Source organism: Cricetulus griseus, chromosome 4 (genome assembly GCF_003668045.3).
Source record: "Cricetulus griseus strain 17A/GY chromosome 4, alternate assembly CriGri-PICRH-1.0, whole genome shotgun sequence".
Lineage (NCBI taxonomy): Eukaryota > Metazoa > Chordata > Mammalia > Rodentia > Cricetidae > Cricetulus > Cricetulus griseus.
In genome coordinates, this window is record NC_048597.1 from 229,012,422 (window position 1) to 229,028,918 (window position 16,497).

Sequence of the window (16,497 nt, forward strand, 5' to 3'; positions counted from 1 at the left end):
TATATAGATACATAAAGCCATATATACAGATGAGACAGAAGTAGACACAAAGCTACGTAGGCCTAGGGGACGGAAAGGGACAGGGGCTGGGGTGGGGGTCATCAAGGAGAGAAGCGGGTACAGGGACAGAATGTGCTCGGTATACATTGCATACTTGCATGAAGATGGCAATATAATATAATGTAATACAATACAATAAACATATTAACAGGTCAGTGCCTGGTACCTCAGGCACACTTCCAGTCAGGGCACCGAGGCAGAGGAAAACAGGATAAAAGATCCAGGAGGAAAGTCAAGCCACTTTAGTGACTAAATAAATCCCAACACAGTTGAGAGTCCACCCAATCTCGGTGGGAGCCGTGGCTCTGTTCTCAGCCACGGGCTCAGCCAGGCAGGCTGGTCTCTAGCTCCAAGTGCCTGACATCCTCTCACTGTGTGCCCAAGATGGAACCAGACCCCATTTCTGCCCCCTCCTCCCCAAGACATGCCATCATGTTGGGGTTACATTGAATCAAGTGAGACTTTGTCCTCTCCTGCACAGGGTAGTAACTATGGCGACAGTGGCCCCACAGTGACTGGAGTTGGTGGGAGTAAAAGGGAGGAAGTGAGCTTCCTCTGAATGCTGATTTGGGTTCTTCAGGTTTTACCTATTGGGTTGTAAAAGTCCTCAAGAGTGGAGTTTTCTTTTTATTTTCAATATTGGGGATGAAACTTAGGACCAGGCAAGCGCTCGACCACACACAATACCCTTTGTAAATAACAATAGTTTGAGGTGGGGGCTTACTCATTTACTAGGACTAGGCTTGAATTCACTCTGCTGCCCACACAAGCCTTGAACTTGTAACCCTTCTGCCTCAGCCTCCTGAGTAATTACTATTACAGTCTGTACCCACAGGCCCAGCTTCATAAGCACAGTTTTGAAGTACAAATAAGAATAAAAGTACTCTTCTGGGCTTAGGTAGCAGACATCCATGGAATGGCTGTATAGAGTGTGGAGGGCAGAGCAACGGTGCCCACAGACAGGGAGATGGGCAGGAAGGCAGCATGAGCAAGGGACACGGATTGAAGGAAGACTGGCATCTCCAGGTCTCCAAGACAACAGCTGTGTAGTCCGGGAGCAAGGCAAAGCTGACTCATTCACCTGGCTCTTTGCTCTTTCATTCCTGTGTATGCAGAGCCAGGCCACATTTCCAGACCTCCTTTCAGAGGGAGAGAGAGAGAGAGAGAGAGAGAGAGAGAGAGAGAGAGAGAGAGAGAGAGAGAGACGCATGACTGATTTGCAGCCAATGAAATAGGGCAACATTTTGAATACCTGCCTTCCTTGTGTGACCCTTTCTCTGTTCTGTTAGCTCAAGGACAGTGCTAAGCATGACCTTGGGAGCTACATGGTGAAGGTGGATGTTGCAGGATATTTGATCTCTCTGAGACACTCTGAGACTGTTAATAAAGTTGTGGAGTCAACGACGAGCTGACTGGAATTAGCCATAGAGATCTTGGAGGACCCAGATAGAACAGAGAAGCACAGGAAAGAGTAGGGAGTGGCTTAGAAAGATTCGAGGGCCCCTTGATCAGGGAAGCATGCCTCTGTTGCTTTCCTTATCTATCAGGTTTTTACCCCAATACCTGACTCTCAAGTTTTTATTGATAATAGAACAATAAATAAATGCTGCGGATGGAGCCTGTGACATCAGCTTAGGTCCCACTGTCATACTGTTAGGGACCCAGAGGACTGTTTGTTTCTTGCTATGGAGTAGACGCCTGAGCACTCTGGGGACCGTGACATACCGGATGGGCCTTCTAGCCCCTGAACTGGAGTTGTCCTCAGCCTTCGGACAAGCCATTGTCTTGAGGTTATGTGTCTGGCGCTACCCTCTTCAGGCAGCACGGGACTTCAGATGTCCAACTTGAGGCAGGGAACTTTATCTTCTCTCACTTGAACTCTCCAGGGCCAGAAGCTTGTGAGGTGGGCACTGTGGGGTAATGTTGGTTTTACTGTGTGTCCTTGGGTTCCTCACAGACCCTTTCTGAGTTCATATCTGAAAAACAAACCAAGCTGCAGGCACAGCTAGGGAAAAACTTCAAGGGAAGCCATGTTCTTTTGTGTTCACAGGGCTGAAAAAAAATGGCATCTCCTTCTTTGAGCGCCCCAAGGTCAATGAGAATGATTAGCCCCCACTTCTTAGAGCTACTGTGAGCCACAGGCCATTGACAGCATAGATCCTGAGAGAGTCAAGTGGTCATCTCTTAGTCAAAGCTCCCACTGACACAGAATCCTCTATTCAGATTGGGTCCTGGATGTGGTTAGCTTTGCAAGGTGGGGGGAGGACAGGCTTTTAAAATATCTGCTGGCTATGATGGCATACAACTATAATCCCAGTCCTCAGGGGGTGGAGGCAGAGATCACGGGTCCAATCCAACCTGGAGTACATAGACAGAACCTGTCTCAAAAGCAAACAAATAATAATAATAATACCCCTTTACCTTTGTGCTTTTGCTTTCACCAAGGCCCAAAGGAAATATTAAAGCCGCTTCTAGGCTCATCTTCAAAGCAAAACTCACTGACTCTGGGGTTTATTTAATTCTCATATCTTTAAAATAACAAGTATTTTCCAAGTTTAATTTTTCCCTCTCTCTTCACCAACTCACTTATTTTCATGGCCTGCCATTCCCTGTAAAGATCCAACGGATCTTAGAGGAGTTTGGGGAAAAAAACTTAAGATTCTTTGGCCCTTGTGAGATAAATACACGTGTTTTGTTTTATGAAGCCTGCTACTTAGAATCAAGAGCCACAGGGCAGGGTTTCTCAGAGCTTAATGAACTTTTTATGGAGAAAGTCAGCAAGCAGCTCTCCTCAACAGTCTCTGCTTCAGTTCCTGCCTCCAGGTTCCTGCTTTGAGGCTGGCTTCCTTCAATGATATACTCTTGAATTGTAAGATGGGATACAAATGTTTCCTTTCCTCCTCGAGTTGATTTTGGTCAGTGTTTTATAACAGCAACAGAAAGCAAACCAGGACACCGGTTTTCTGATTCTTCTATAGTAAACATGTATGGTTTCATATCACAAGGGAAGTCAGGAAAGGACCATACCCAGCAAAGGTGTCTTCCGTGCACGGTTACAGGATGCTGGGCACTTCACTTAAAGTGCCTCAGGGATGAGTTTAGCAAAGCCAGCTGGACTCCTTTCTTGCCCTGCTTCTTAGAGTTCTTCTGTTGCTGTCTTCTGGTCCCAGCCTCCCCTGACCTCTGAACCCCTGTGTAAGCATTGCAGAATGGATAGAAAGGTGTCCTGGAAGCCGGGAGCCGAGGAATATCACAAAGTCACACTGCAAAACAAACCTCACACAAAAGATTTATTTTGGGAGGGAAAAAGCCATGAGGGTGGCCACCTCTGCTCAGGTGAGAATCAGCAGCAAACTGAACAGGACACAGGGCTTATACAGAGTTTCTTGGGAAGGGGGTGGAACTTTTCATGGTGAGGCTTTGCAGGGTGGAATTGGTGGGGTTCCATGTCCAGAGATTGGACTTTTTACTCTGTAGGGTGGGGCCAGGGGCCAGCAGTTACAGCAGATAGAGACCTCAGGGGAGGGGCCCAGATACTCAGGGCGCTTACATTCCTCCCTGTTGAACAAGGCATTGAAGGCCTTTGGGTGAACTTGATCTACACCATCAGGGTAAAATCAGGCTCACTGGCCTCTGGCTCTGTAGCTAGGGGGCGGTTATCCTATAATAGCAACTGAATGAAAGTCTGGTTAGAGATCATTTGAATATATTGTTGAAGAAATCCAGACAAGAACATTATAAGACAGGGCGTGAGTAGTAGGATTAAGAAAGGCAGGAGAAAGGGTAAAGGTCAAGGGTAGCATCCAATTCCATATTGGACTGTCAATGAGCTACTAGCCAGAGGCACCAAGTTGTTTCTTATGCTTTTGGAGGGCTATCTGGAGTTGTCGGATCTTGTCTTTTACTAGACTTGGTGGTTGACATAGAAGCGACATTCGTTCCCGAGGAAGAGACAGAGGCCACCTCTTTCTGATGTTGCTGATTTTGTAGCACTTGGTGTCCCATTGAGTCTGTTTAGCCCTGGAGAGTAGAGATGGTCTGATCCACTCATTTGTAGATGCTGGATGAACTGAGAGGAAAAAAACGACAATAGCTAGGGAAGTAGTTAGTCCCAGGTTTTGGCACCAGTGTGTTACAGCTCTGATAGAAAGGTGTCTTGGCATTGGGAGGCCAAGGAGGGACAGGTAGTAAAATAAACAAAGTAGTAAATTTTGTAGTAAAAATAAACAAAGCAGGGAGCTTCACAGTGAGACTTACCCAGCAGAAGGGGAGTGACAGGTGGTTAGAGCAGGTAGCAGAGAAAACAGCTGAGAGGTGCAAATGTCTTAGTAAGGAGAACTGCACACGTTGCAGGGCCCTGAAGGGCGTTGCAGAGAGTTTGTCCACAAGACGGGCAGCCCAGAGGGCATAGAAGATTCTTTCTTTAAAGGTCAGAGATAAGAAGCTGAAGTCCCCTGTGATATGGTGAGAAAGAGTGGGTATTGAGCCTTGGTGATATATTTGGTGGGCTTTGATGACAATAGGGGAAGAAGATGTAGATCCCTAAAACTCCATCAGGACTAAATAGGTGCCCCCAGTGTCCAGAAGGAGAGAGCTAGATCTCCCTGGTACTGTGATGTCTACCTGAGGCTTCCAGAGAGAGATGGCAGTGGTCAGGCCAAGTGAGCCTGGGCCCCCTCAGCCATTCACGGCCAGATCTAGGAGGTCACCTGAAGGGCCATCTAGACTTGATGTTCCCACACTGAGGGGGACATGGGGGCAGTCAACACCCAATGCCCTTCTTGATGGCATCTTAGACAGTCTTGGTGGTTTATGAGGAATTAGTCAGGTCTGGGCCCAGTGACTACATTTGAAACAGGACTCCAGAGGTTCTCTCAGTTGCTATGGACAGTCAAAAGGCCTTCACCATCATTGGGTATTTTTGTTTTGGTGGCTTTTTTTTTTTATCTCTCCCATGGTACACCTTAAAGGCCACAGTTAAGACTTTTGCCTAAGGAGTTGGAGGTCTTTTCTGTAGACGTTTAAACTTGACCCTAATATCAGGGAAGTTCTGGGAGAAGTAGGTTATATGGAGTTGTTTTCCATCTGGAGTCTTGGGGTCCAGACTGCTGTACTGTAAGAAGGTCTTTGCGAGGCAGTCTAGGAATTTAGATGGGTTACCATGTCTGTCCTGGATGACCTCTTGGATTTTCTCATAATTTGCATCTTTAAGGGTGTCTAGCCATGAGGAAGGTTACAAACTAATTCCTAGCGAGGACACTCCCCTGGGGGGGGGTGTATTGTAATGTCATCCAGGGTCCTGGTCAGGGACTTCCTGACCTTGATGGGTGGGCAGCCTGCCTCTGAGAAGGGTCAAAGGGAAACCATAGAGGCTAGAGATGAAGAGAAGCAACAGTGGGCTGAGGCTTGTTAGTTAATGTGATCACCTGGTTTGGGCCTCACAGCTAGGAGGAGCTGTTTTTCCTTGGATCACTTATGGCATGTGGTTACTTTCATCAAGGTGGGAGGGAGACTGGTCACATGGCAAAGTCCACCCTTTCCAACCCTGGCAAAGATGGCTGTCAGCCATGTGCTCCCTCCATCCCAGTGTGGGGACAGCAGCTAAGGAGGCTGTTTCCTTTAAGATTACCTTTTATAGATTTTTAACAACCAATCCTGGTGTCATGAGTTTTAAATGAGCCCTTTGGGTACAGATTTTACAGGGTTTTAATCATAACCAATATGTTTACAAATCTTGAGGTACAGGAATAGTACACAATAGTCTTACAGGTCTTCAGGTAAGATTTATAACTTAGGTACAGTTTTAGAGAGTTAAACCAAAACCAAAAGAGTGTGATGAGAGTAGCCACAGTCCCCATTGGGAAAAGTCTGTCCCTTTATTTTGTTTTGCTCTCCTTTGTCATGAAACAGATGGCTTGCCTGATATGGGACAGAGATTTTGGAAGAAACCTTTCAACAAGAGGAGGGGGACCCATACCCCAACTCTAAAGCCAGATTTTAATTCAAGTGGGGCAGCATAAAACAAAGTCTAATGCCACTCATGCCTAAAGGAGGTCTGAATCCCTGCAAAACTGGATCTAGTGAGCTGAGAACAAACAAGGCTTAGAGGTAGGAAATTGCTGAGTGCTGGCTATAGACGAGGATGCTGCAGGAGGGAGCTGAGAGAAGCATCAGCCAGTGAACGGTGTGTGCTGGTGCTGGTGGTGCTGGTGGTGCTGGTGGTGGTGGTGGTGCTGGTGGTGCTGCTGCTGGTGGTGCTGGTGGTGCTGGTGCTGGTGGTGGTGGTGGTGCTGGTGGTGCTGGTGGTGCTGGTGGTGCTGGTGGTGCTGGTGGTGGTGCTGGTGGTGGTCCACACCTTTGCTTTCTTCCCTCCTATTAGGTCTCACCCCCAGCTCCCACAAACTTACAGATCCACCTATGGTCATTTGAAAGACAGGACATTTACACAGCGTGTGTGAGAGGAAGAGTATACAGAAACAAACAGGGCTTGGAGCCAAGAAATAGGGAAAGGGGAGTCTCCATTTCCCAGCTCACTCACAGTATTTGTAAATGTCCCAAATAATACTAGAATCTAAGGTGCCATTAGGTGGCCCTTTGGGTTGGTTATCTAAGGGGTATTGAAGCAAATTTGATTGCAAAAGCAAATAAATTTAGTGCCCTTCAGGTCAGTGCCAGGTGGAGAGGCTGGAGGTTTTCTAAGAGGCACCCAAGGGGGAATGAGAGGGGGTGGAAGACACGTCCCACGTTCCTGGGGATGAGAGAGAAGGGAAATGTCATTGCAGCCTGTGGTAGTGGGCATCCCCAGGATTCAGGGCACAACTGGATGAGGTCAGTGGGTCGTCACCACACTTAATGGGAATGAGAGGCTTAGCCTGGCTAAGTCAGCAGAGAGAAGCAGCGCCTGGTCCCAGGGCTTTCACAGAGGCAAGAATGAAAAACAGAGCTCTAGGAGGAAGGGTCTCATCCACAGGAGAGGGTCAGGAAAGGGGCCTAAAGGAGCTGTGGGATTATGGACAGCTCCAGGGGGGAGGTGGGAGAAGAGGAAGGGGCAAGGTAGCCTGGTTTGGTCTAAGGAAATTGCAGGATTGCAGCCCCATGGGTGGGGGGATGGGGTCAGGTGAAGAGGATCAGCCTTAAAGACTGTAGCTGGGGTAACCTCCACTTCCAAGAATACTAGAGGGGCGCCCGACAAAACTGGCCACTTCCTCAGACTCAGGGGGATGTCTACAGAGACCAAAAGGGGAACTCATCTAATTGCCCCTAGTGGTCGGGATGCTGAGTGATCGATCTATGATGAGCCCAGAGGTGAGTCCATTGCGGGTGGACTGGCCATAAGAGATAGGGTCCCAGTGTGGCTCAGACCACAAGGGGGAGCACAGTCACCAAAGGAGTCTTGGGACCAAGTGTAAGCATTGCAGCTTGGATAGAAAGGTGTCCTGGCAGGTGGGAGCCAAGGAACACCACAAAGTAACACCACACAACAAACCTCACACAAGAAATTTATTGGGAGGAGAAAACCCAGGAGGGTGGCTGCCTCTGCTCAGGTGAGAAACAGCAGCAAACTGAACAGGACACAGGTCTTATGTAGAGTTCTTGGGAAAGGGGTGGAACTTTGCAGGGTGGAGATTGGTGGGATTCCATGTCCAGAGATCGGGCTTTTTACTCTGTAGGGTGGGGGCAGGGTCCAGCAGTTAAGAGTGTTCTGGAAGTTAGAGGTCCTCAGGGGAGGGGCCTGGCCGTGTGTGTGTGTGTGTGTGTGTGTGTGTGTGTGTGTGTGTGTGTGTGTGTGTGTGTGTGTGTCTGTCTGTCTGTCTGTCTGTCTGTCTGTCTGTCTTGAGGGGCTTACACCTGTCCTGACTGGCACTTTCTGGGATGTTTGTCTGCAATGCATACTTGGGGAATCCCTGTTGCAAAGTTTCCATCAGGCAGGAAGGAGTCAACTGTGCTTCCAGTAGACTATTCAGCTTCTACTCTGCTGCTTCCAGAATTCCTCCAAGGGCCCCGTCTCCAGCTGCTCACAGAGGATGTTTTAATAGCAGGCCCCTGAGTGTCTCCCTTCCCTTGTCTTCCCTTCCCTTTCCTGCTTTTTCCTTCTTCCTTCCGCCTTCCTTCCCTTCACCTTCCCACTTCCCCTCCTTACTTTTCCTCAGAAACAGGAAGAGTCGTGCAGGATTTTCTTTCCCAGGTCTCCATGATTTTCCAAACCTGGCGTGCACCATGGCAGTGAGAGAATGGTGCTTCCATCTGGGGCCTGACAGGGGGCAGCATTTAGTTTCCTATCAAGATGGGACATATTCCTGGGCTTGTAAGGGATTCCAGCTCAAAATAAAGAAAACCACACTGAAATGAGGAATTTAATTCCCAAGAGGGAACAAAAGGCTGTGTCAGCATTTCATGGTGAGTGCTGTCTTGTAGGGATTTACTGTCCAGCTGGGAGAGTCTGCTTCATGCTAGACTTTGGCAAGGGCAAGCCTTTGGTTGCTTAAAGCCTATGTATTATTAAAGAGTCTACTTTTGACTAAGCTTGAAACGTGATTCTGCAAAAACAGTTCAGCATGTTCTTTCCTCTGCCCTTTGCCCCATCTGCTGCTGGCCATGCTCCCTGCCAACCAGTCCTAGCACTGAGGGGTGGCAGAGGGGTGGCATCTGGATCTCCCCAGAGGCTGCTGTGTGGTCTGAGAATGGCTTTTTGCAGAGTTAAGATGACCCTTCCATGGGGGTCCCACCGTCGTCTATCTGTAGGTGCTCCTTCTCTGAGCACTAGTTCACTTTCTGTCTCCTCGAATCACAGAGAAGGGCGAGTGTCACTTTGCATACTAACTACCACTCAGCCTGTGACGTCTCTGTGGGTGACGTCTCTGTGGGTGTCAGGAGAAACCCAGGTTGAGCTGACTTGAGTAGATTCCATCTTGCAACAAGGGCTCTTGTAGTGTGAAGGCGATAAAGGCGCTGTCTCATCAACCGAAAGAGAGCAAAGCAGGCGAATGTGGCCTTTAGCATCAAACACATCAAAGCCGCCTCCACCAGGTTTTGAATAAAAACATGTCTGCAGACACTTTAGCATGTCCTTTATTTTAAACAGAGTGGTAGGGGGAGATGGGGGTGCCTCATGATAAAGACAGCGGGAGCAGAAAGCCAACATCTGAGCCAAAGTGAATCCTAAGACTTGGGTTTGGGGTGTCTCAAAAAGTTCCACAGTAAGCCAGGCAGTGACAGCACACCCCTTTAATCCCAGCACTCGGGAGGCAAAGGCAGGCGGATCTTTGTGAGTTTGAGGCCAGCCTGATCTCCAGATTGAGTGCCAGGACAGCCAGGACTGTTATGCAGAGAAACCCTGTCTTGGGGGAAAAAAAGTTCCATAGTGATCCGTAACCATTGACAACTCCAGTTCTGGGTGCTCCAATGTCCTTTCCTGACCTCAGTAAGCACCAGGTATGACAGTGGTGCACATACATATGTGCAGGCAATCACCACAAAAAATAAATTTTTAATATACAATTCTAATAAAAATTTTAGAAATAAACTTTTTAAAAAAGTTTTGTGGAAAAACCAATACAAATAACACTGGCCAAATATTTAAAATAAAATGAAGCTTTGACATTGTCTGGAGAATCTCTGAAGTCATATCATATGCAAGAAGGTGCTGTACCTGCGTGTGTGTGTGTGTGTGTGTGTGTGTGTGTGTACGTGTGTGTGTGTGTGTGTGTGTACGTGTGTGTGTGTGTGTGTGTGTGTGTGAGTGTATATGTGAGTTATGTGCATACATGTGTGTGAGTGTGTGTGAATGTATGTCTGTGTGTGAGTGTATATGTGAGTGTGTATGTATATACGTGTGTGTGTGTGTGTGTGTGTATGAGTGTGTGTATAAGTATGTATGTGTGTATGACTGTATGTGTATGCATGTATGTGTATACGTGTGTGTGAATGTATGTCTGTGTGTGAGTGTATATGTGAGTGTGTGTGTGTGAATGTATGTCTGTGTGTGAGTGTATATGAGTGTGTATGTGTATACATGTGTGTGAGTATGTGTGTTTGAGTGTGTGTATAAGTATGTATGTGTGTATGACTGTATGTGTGTGAATGTATGTGTGTGTATGTGTATACATGTGTGTGTGAGAGTGTGTCTGTGTGTGAAAGCCTCATGCTTCCATGAAGCTTTTCACAAGCAAAAGAAGAAAGCTAAGGCAGAGATGAAGGCATGCTTCGGGTCCCACACAGCTCCTGAACAAGGGTGGAGGACCTGTGGGCTCAACACACTCAAAGCAGTCACTGCCTACTCATTAGCTGACAGCCGCGTGGACCAAGCAGAGCCTCCTGTGGCCCGTCACTACAGGAAATACAGACCACCCCAGTCATCTATGAGGGCTACCAGACACAAATGGCAGCAGCAACAACAAGCTCAGAGGAACAGTAAGAAGCCTTAGAAAGACAGCTCAGTTCATGCAGAGGACCCAAGTTCAATTCTCAGCCCCCACATGGCAGCTCACAACTTAGCTCTGGTTCAGGGGACTCTATAGGTGGGTTTTTACACATACATGCATGCAGGCAAAATACCCAACACATAAAGGAAAAATAAATCTCTTTTTTTAAAGGAGTCCTAAGAAGGAAGGATCTGTTTTTATATTTGCTGCATTTATACTGACTACTCGAGGTGTTTTTTTTTTTTTTTCAGAATCATGAGACATAGAAAGACATTAATATGGTAAATTGGCGTGGAGTGTGTGTGGGGTTCTGTGATCAATGGAGAAAACTTCTAAGATCATATGTTGGATTTTTAGATGAAGACTTTAAATTAGCTATTATAAATTATTCAAAAATTAAAGGTAACAATGTCTCAAGAATGAAAAGAAAGCATGGAAATAATGTCCTACCAAGTAAATAATTTAAATAAAGAGACAGAAATAATTAATTTTTAGGTACCAAGTAGGAATTTTATAATTGAGATACACAATAACTACAGTGGAAATTTTAGAGGCCTCAAAAAAACTTCTGAGCTCACAGAACAAAGACTTAGATTTGGGCTGGGGCATGGTTCATTTCCTAGGGTGAAAGGGCCTGAGTTGGGCTCCCAAGCATCAGTGCAAAAGCAAAAGACAAAAAATAAATGAGTTTACCCCTCATATCCTATGTAGCCTCATTCCTCTCTACTTGAACCTTGCCTCAGTGACCTCTCACAGTCCTGGCCCCTGGCTGACCACCTCACTTGGCTTTCCTTCCTTCCGGAAGTGCGCACTTTTGAATCTGCCCCTACGGCATTGAACTGCCCCCCCCCCAAATTCTTACCTCGTATACTTCCTGACACCACTAGGCCACTGCATCTGAGCCAATTGCTTTGCAGTCTGCTAGTGAACACCATCCATGGCTTCCTCTCAGCTGGATACACAGGAAACATTTGTTTTCTGGTATCTTGGGCCAGGACCAGCATGAGGCTGAGGCCAGGGTACAGCCTGCCTCCCTGGAGCAGCTTTGCTGAGGATTTCTGATGAACGAGACCAAACGGAAAAAGAAGCCATAAGAACCTTTGTCCCAGCTAAGGAAGAGAAGTTTCTGGGCTTTGGCCTAGAATAAGGACCAGGCGTTATTCTTTGTTCGTGGGGCTAAAGATTTGAACCCCAGGCCTTATGCAAGCGCTCTGCCACTGAGCCGCCCCACCCCCACAGTACCAACTGTTTTCTTCTCGTGTGCACAGGTGCTTACACGTGTACATTTTGTCTCTGCTCTGATGTGGGATGTCCTTCTGTGGGCTTTGAACATGTGTTGATTTTATTGGTTGATGAATAAAGCTATTTCAGCCAATGGCTAAGCAGAGTAAAGTCAGGTGGGAAATCCAAATGCACGTGCGCACACGTACGCACGTGCGCACACACACACACACACACACATGCACGCACGCGGGCACACACACACACACGCACGCACGCACGCACGCACGCGCACACACACACACGGGACAGAGGGAAGGAATTGAGATACCATGTAGCTGCCAGGGAGGCAAGATGCCAGGGCATCACCAGTAAGCCACAGTCACGTGGTGATACACAGATTCATAAAAATGGGTTAATTTATAAGAGAGAGAGAGCTAGTGAGTAATAAGCCTAAGCCATTGGCCAATCAATTGTAAATATATACTAAGTCTCTGAGTGATTATCTTATGAGCAGCTGCAGGGACCTGGTGCGGGGAGAGAAACCTGTCAAGCAGAACCGGGCTAGATGGAGAAAAGTCTCCTCCAAACTGCTCAGTTCTGGCTTGAGGTAGGGACTCAGGACTGACATTCCAATCGAACAGCCTGTGTCTGTGCAGGATTTCTCTCCCCGCCGCCCCGCCCCCGCAAGCATTTTCAAGGGAATCATGACAGGGAGGGAGCAGAAAGGTCTGTCTTTGGAGTGGAGACACTGAGATAGGCAGTGATCTACCCTAGAGTGTGTGATGATAATGACTCGGGAGAAGAGTGTCTGCCCAAACAGTCGAGTCCACAGTTCTTTGCTGCCACCTATCTGGAATGGTTCTGACTGTTGGTTTTCAAAGAGCCCCCCTTTAAAGGCCGGGCTCGGGAAGGTGTTCTGCCTCACTGCATCCTTCTGTGTTGATCCTGTCTCAAAACATCCAAGGTTATTAATGAGATCAAGGTTCAGAACAATCTCTTTAAAATTTTTAAATCAGACACATGTGTGTGCATGCATGTTTGTGTGCATGTGTAGAAGCCAGAGATAGCCTCAGTTGTCATCCTTAGGTACTTTGTGCAACTCCTTTGAGACAGGGTCTCTCATTAGCTTGGATGTCACCTATTAGACTAGTCTGGGTGGACAGTGAACCCCAGGGACCTTCACACCCCTGCCTCTCCGTTGCTGGGATCATGCGCGCATGCCACCATGCCTGGCATTCTTATGTGGGTCCTGAGGATCAGACTCGGGTTCTTGTGCTTGCGGCAGTGAGCCGTTTGCTGACTGAGTTGTATCTCTAGGTCCGGGAAGGTCTCATCATCAGTCTAATGGCTGAAGTGAAGGAAGGGCCAGCGATAGCTCGCTCCTGATGACTTCCCTCTCATCTACTTTGAAGCCTGGAGACCAACTGTCAGATTTATCCACAGCTTCAGAAACTTTCCCCATTCTTGGTCCAAAACCCCCACATTTTGGCAGCTTATTCCCGTGAAGTAATTCTAATTGCAGAATATGCGTGCCACAGCCGAGTGTGGCTAAGGACATGCTCCTTTCTCCCCCTAAGTCCCACTGGAATACTCAAATGAAAACAGTGCCGTGGTGTGGACAATTAGATGTAAGGTCACTGTACAGAATACTAAGGAAAGTCTAGGGAACAGGGGGCCCATGCAGAGCAGAGTAGACTGACAAAATACAACAGAAGCGGCACACTGTGGGGCTGAGGGTTCAGGTACCCACAGAGGAACTACAGAACAGAGGCGGCAGAAAGAGTGAGCAGATGGACCATGTCATGGAGCAGGCTTGAGCTCCTGTGCCCTGAACGGCAGTTCTGTGAAGTCTGCTAGTGAGTCTTCCGTTGGGTTGTTCTGTGTGCTGTGGTATCCCTCAGCTCTCCCCACACCCGAGGATACATCATTTCACACATCCAGGAAGTTAGAGGCTCAGCTTGGGGATGGGTAACTGCATATGTGGTGGGCAAAGCAGAGCCTGGAGAGGATGACAAGGCCCAAGGCCATGACCCAGGATCTGGGCAGGGTGAGGGAAAGAGAGAAACAAGAGCTCAGGGCAAGAGTTGGGGAACACAGACATGACACTCCTAGCAGCCTTAGAAGGGTTTGGAAGAGCATCGGAGTGCTGGCCGGATGTAGGAGGGGTCTGAGGCATATGTGTGGATTTTGAAGGGAAGCAGGCTGGGGACCTTATTATACACCAGGGCCTGTACACAACCCCTGCCAGAGTGGGCAGCAGGTATCCTTCCCCATCCTCGAGTTTAGCAGCAGTGCTGGGGGAAGGTGACAACCTGGAGGAACATGAACAGTAGGAAACCCACAGAACTGCTGACGTGGAAGCAAGTCCAGCATGGCTACCGATGACCAAAGGGCGAACTGCTATGTGCAGGCGTGAGGACCCCCACCCCGTCAGCCACCCACCTCTTCCTCTGCTTAACTGTTTTATTTCCTAATTTTTTTTAAAGTCAGCATGCAAAGGGATGGGTTTGTTACGACCTTTTTCTACACGTGTGTCAGCATGCTTTGCATTTGTTAATCTCCCCCTGACTGCTGTGGCCCTCAGCCCCTTCTCCCCGTCTCACACCGGCATCACGGCCAAGTCATGCTCATTCCCTTACCCTCTCCTTTCCTATGGCCCCCTTCCCAGTCTCATGACCTACACGTGTACGTGCATACATACAAACACACACACATGGATGCATGTATGTGTGAAAGGAGCTTGTGGTATTTGTCTTTCTGTGCCTGTCTTATTTTACTTAGCATGACGACGTGTGTGTGTGTGTGTGTGTGTGTGTGTGTGTGTGTGTGTGAGTGTGTGAGTGTGTGTGTGTGGTCGCTGCCATCTTCTTTCTCTGTAGCTGAATACAGTTGTGCCTGTGTGCTGTGCTGTGCAGTCTTTATTCACCCATCGGCTGATAGACATCCGGGCTGCCCATTTCCTGGCTGTTGTGAACAGCAGCAGTAAACATGGCCATGGAGCTCTTGTGGTGTGCTGACTTAGATTCCTGTAGGGGGGCACACCTGGGGTTGTTTGGTGCATCATGTGGTAGCTCTCTTTTTTGTCTTATAAGGAAATCTGCACTGATTTCCATGGAGGTTGTAAAATGCTCTAGATCCATTCAGCTGACTTTTAGGCTTCACCGGCCTCCTTATCCCAGAACTTCTGAGAGGTCATTGCCAGTAGGGTCTGCTTCAGTGCCTGAGGGCTTGAAGAGAGCCAGGGCTGGCAGGTGTGAGGGCCTGTGTACCTCCTTCCCCATCTGCTATGCAGCAGCAGGGCCTCTATCGTCCTCTTCCTCTCTGCTCTCTGGCTCCCCTCTTGTCTTCACTCTGGGGACTGCATCTCTACCCCTCTCCTGGTAACAATCCCTCCATGCCCTGGGCTATCCTTTTCCCAGACCCCTGTGGACACATGGGGAACACCACTCAAACCTTTGTGTACCTTGGGGACATGACAAAACAAAAAACATGTTTGAATTTACGTAAAGACATACTGAAAGGCAATGTGGGAACTAAAACAAGTGGCTGGCTGTAGGAGGAGCATGAGAGGGCGTGGGAGACTGATCACTGTTTTGACCATATGATATGAATTATTATCTAGCACACAAAATTAAGCAGCAGGGGTCTGCCCATCCTCAGGGTTAGGGATCAGTTTGACATTATCCATGATTTTTTTTACCCAGGAAGCCCTCAATTTTCAGCCAGAAAAGCCATAGTGGTGCAGGAAATGGCCTGCTCCAAGTTGGCTCCTTGAGGGAGGTCCACAGCCGGTAGCCATCTGCTCCTCCCCCACCTCCTGCCTCCTCCCAGAGCATTGGCCTCAGCCAATGTGTGGAGATCAGGTGCCAGGGAAGATAGCAAGACGGGGTTACATAAGAACATGCCCAACATCCCAGGACAGGGAGACACAGAGCAGTCCTGGGTGTGATCAGGACAACCTTCAGGGGGCCATGCTTCCAAGTGGTCCAGCAGGATCCACGCCCCTGATTGACTCGCCCTGTGAGGAGCCCTAGGCATGTATGGAGCTGCTTCTGGAGCATGTTGCCCCACCCTGCTTGCATACACTGTCACTATGTCCTCTGGGCATGGGGGGAGGGGTGGTGATGCCAACTAGGACTCAGCACCTCACGCACTGGGAGAGGTATCTCCTGCCACGTGGGTCCTAAGCCTCACGCACACAGAACTTTGACCTTTGCCATTTCTCACGGGCTCTGTGAAACAGTTAGTGGCCCCGTCCACGCCCAAAACCGGCCGTTCACCAAGCCATGTGCTCATCCCCTCTTTATTCCTCTGAACCACACTTAGGGGGCCTGAGGAGGGCAGATACATCCCTGTCTTTTAGCCAGTGTGCAGCTCGGGAACCACTTGTACCGGCTAAATGTGAGTCATGAGCCGGGAGGAGTGGAAGCCTGATCTGTGCACTCTGGCGCTGGTGCAGCCCTGTGTCCTCTCCAGGGACACTAGAGAAGGAGGGAGACTGCCAACTCTGCACTTAGCCCCGAGAGTACCTCTTGCTTGCTGGAGGGCAAGAGATGCAGTGGATACACAGATTGGCTGACCTGTCACCTGGACAACAGTGTGAGGGAATTTCAAGGCAAAAGTCTTCCTGCATGGACCTGACTGCTGCTGCCCAGGTGGCTGCTCTTAGTCCCCTCTGTGAGTTGGGCAGTTTACGGCACCCTAAGCAAGCTCATGGTCTGAGTGTACACTTGGGTGTTTCTTGCCTAGTGACAGATGTTGGGCTCAAGATGTCCCAGAGTGTCTCTGAGCC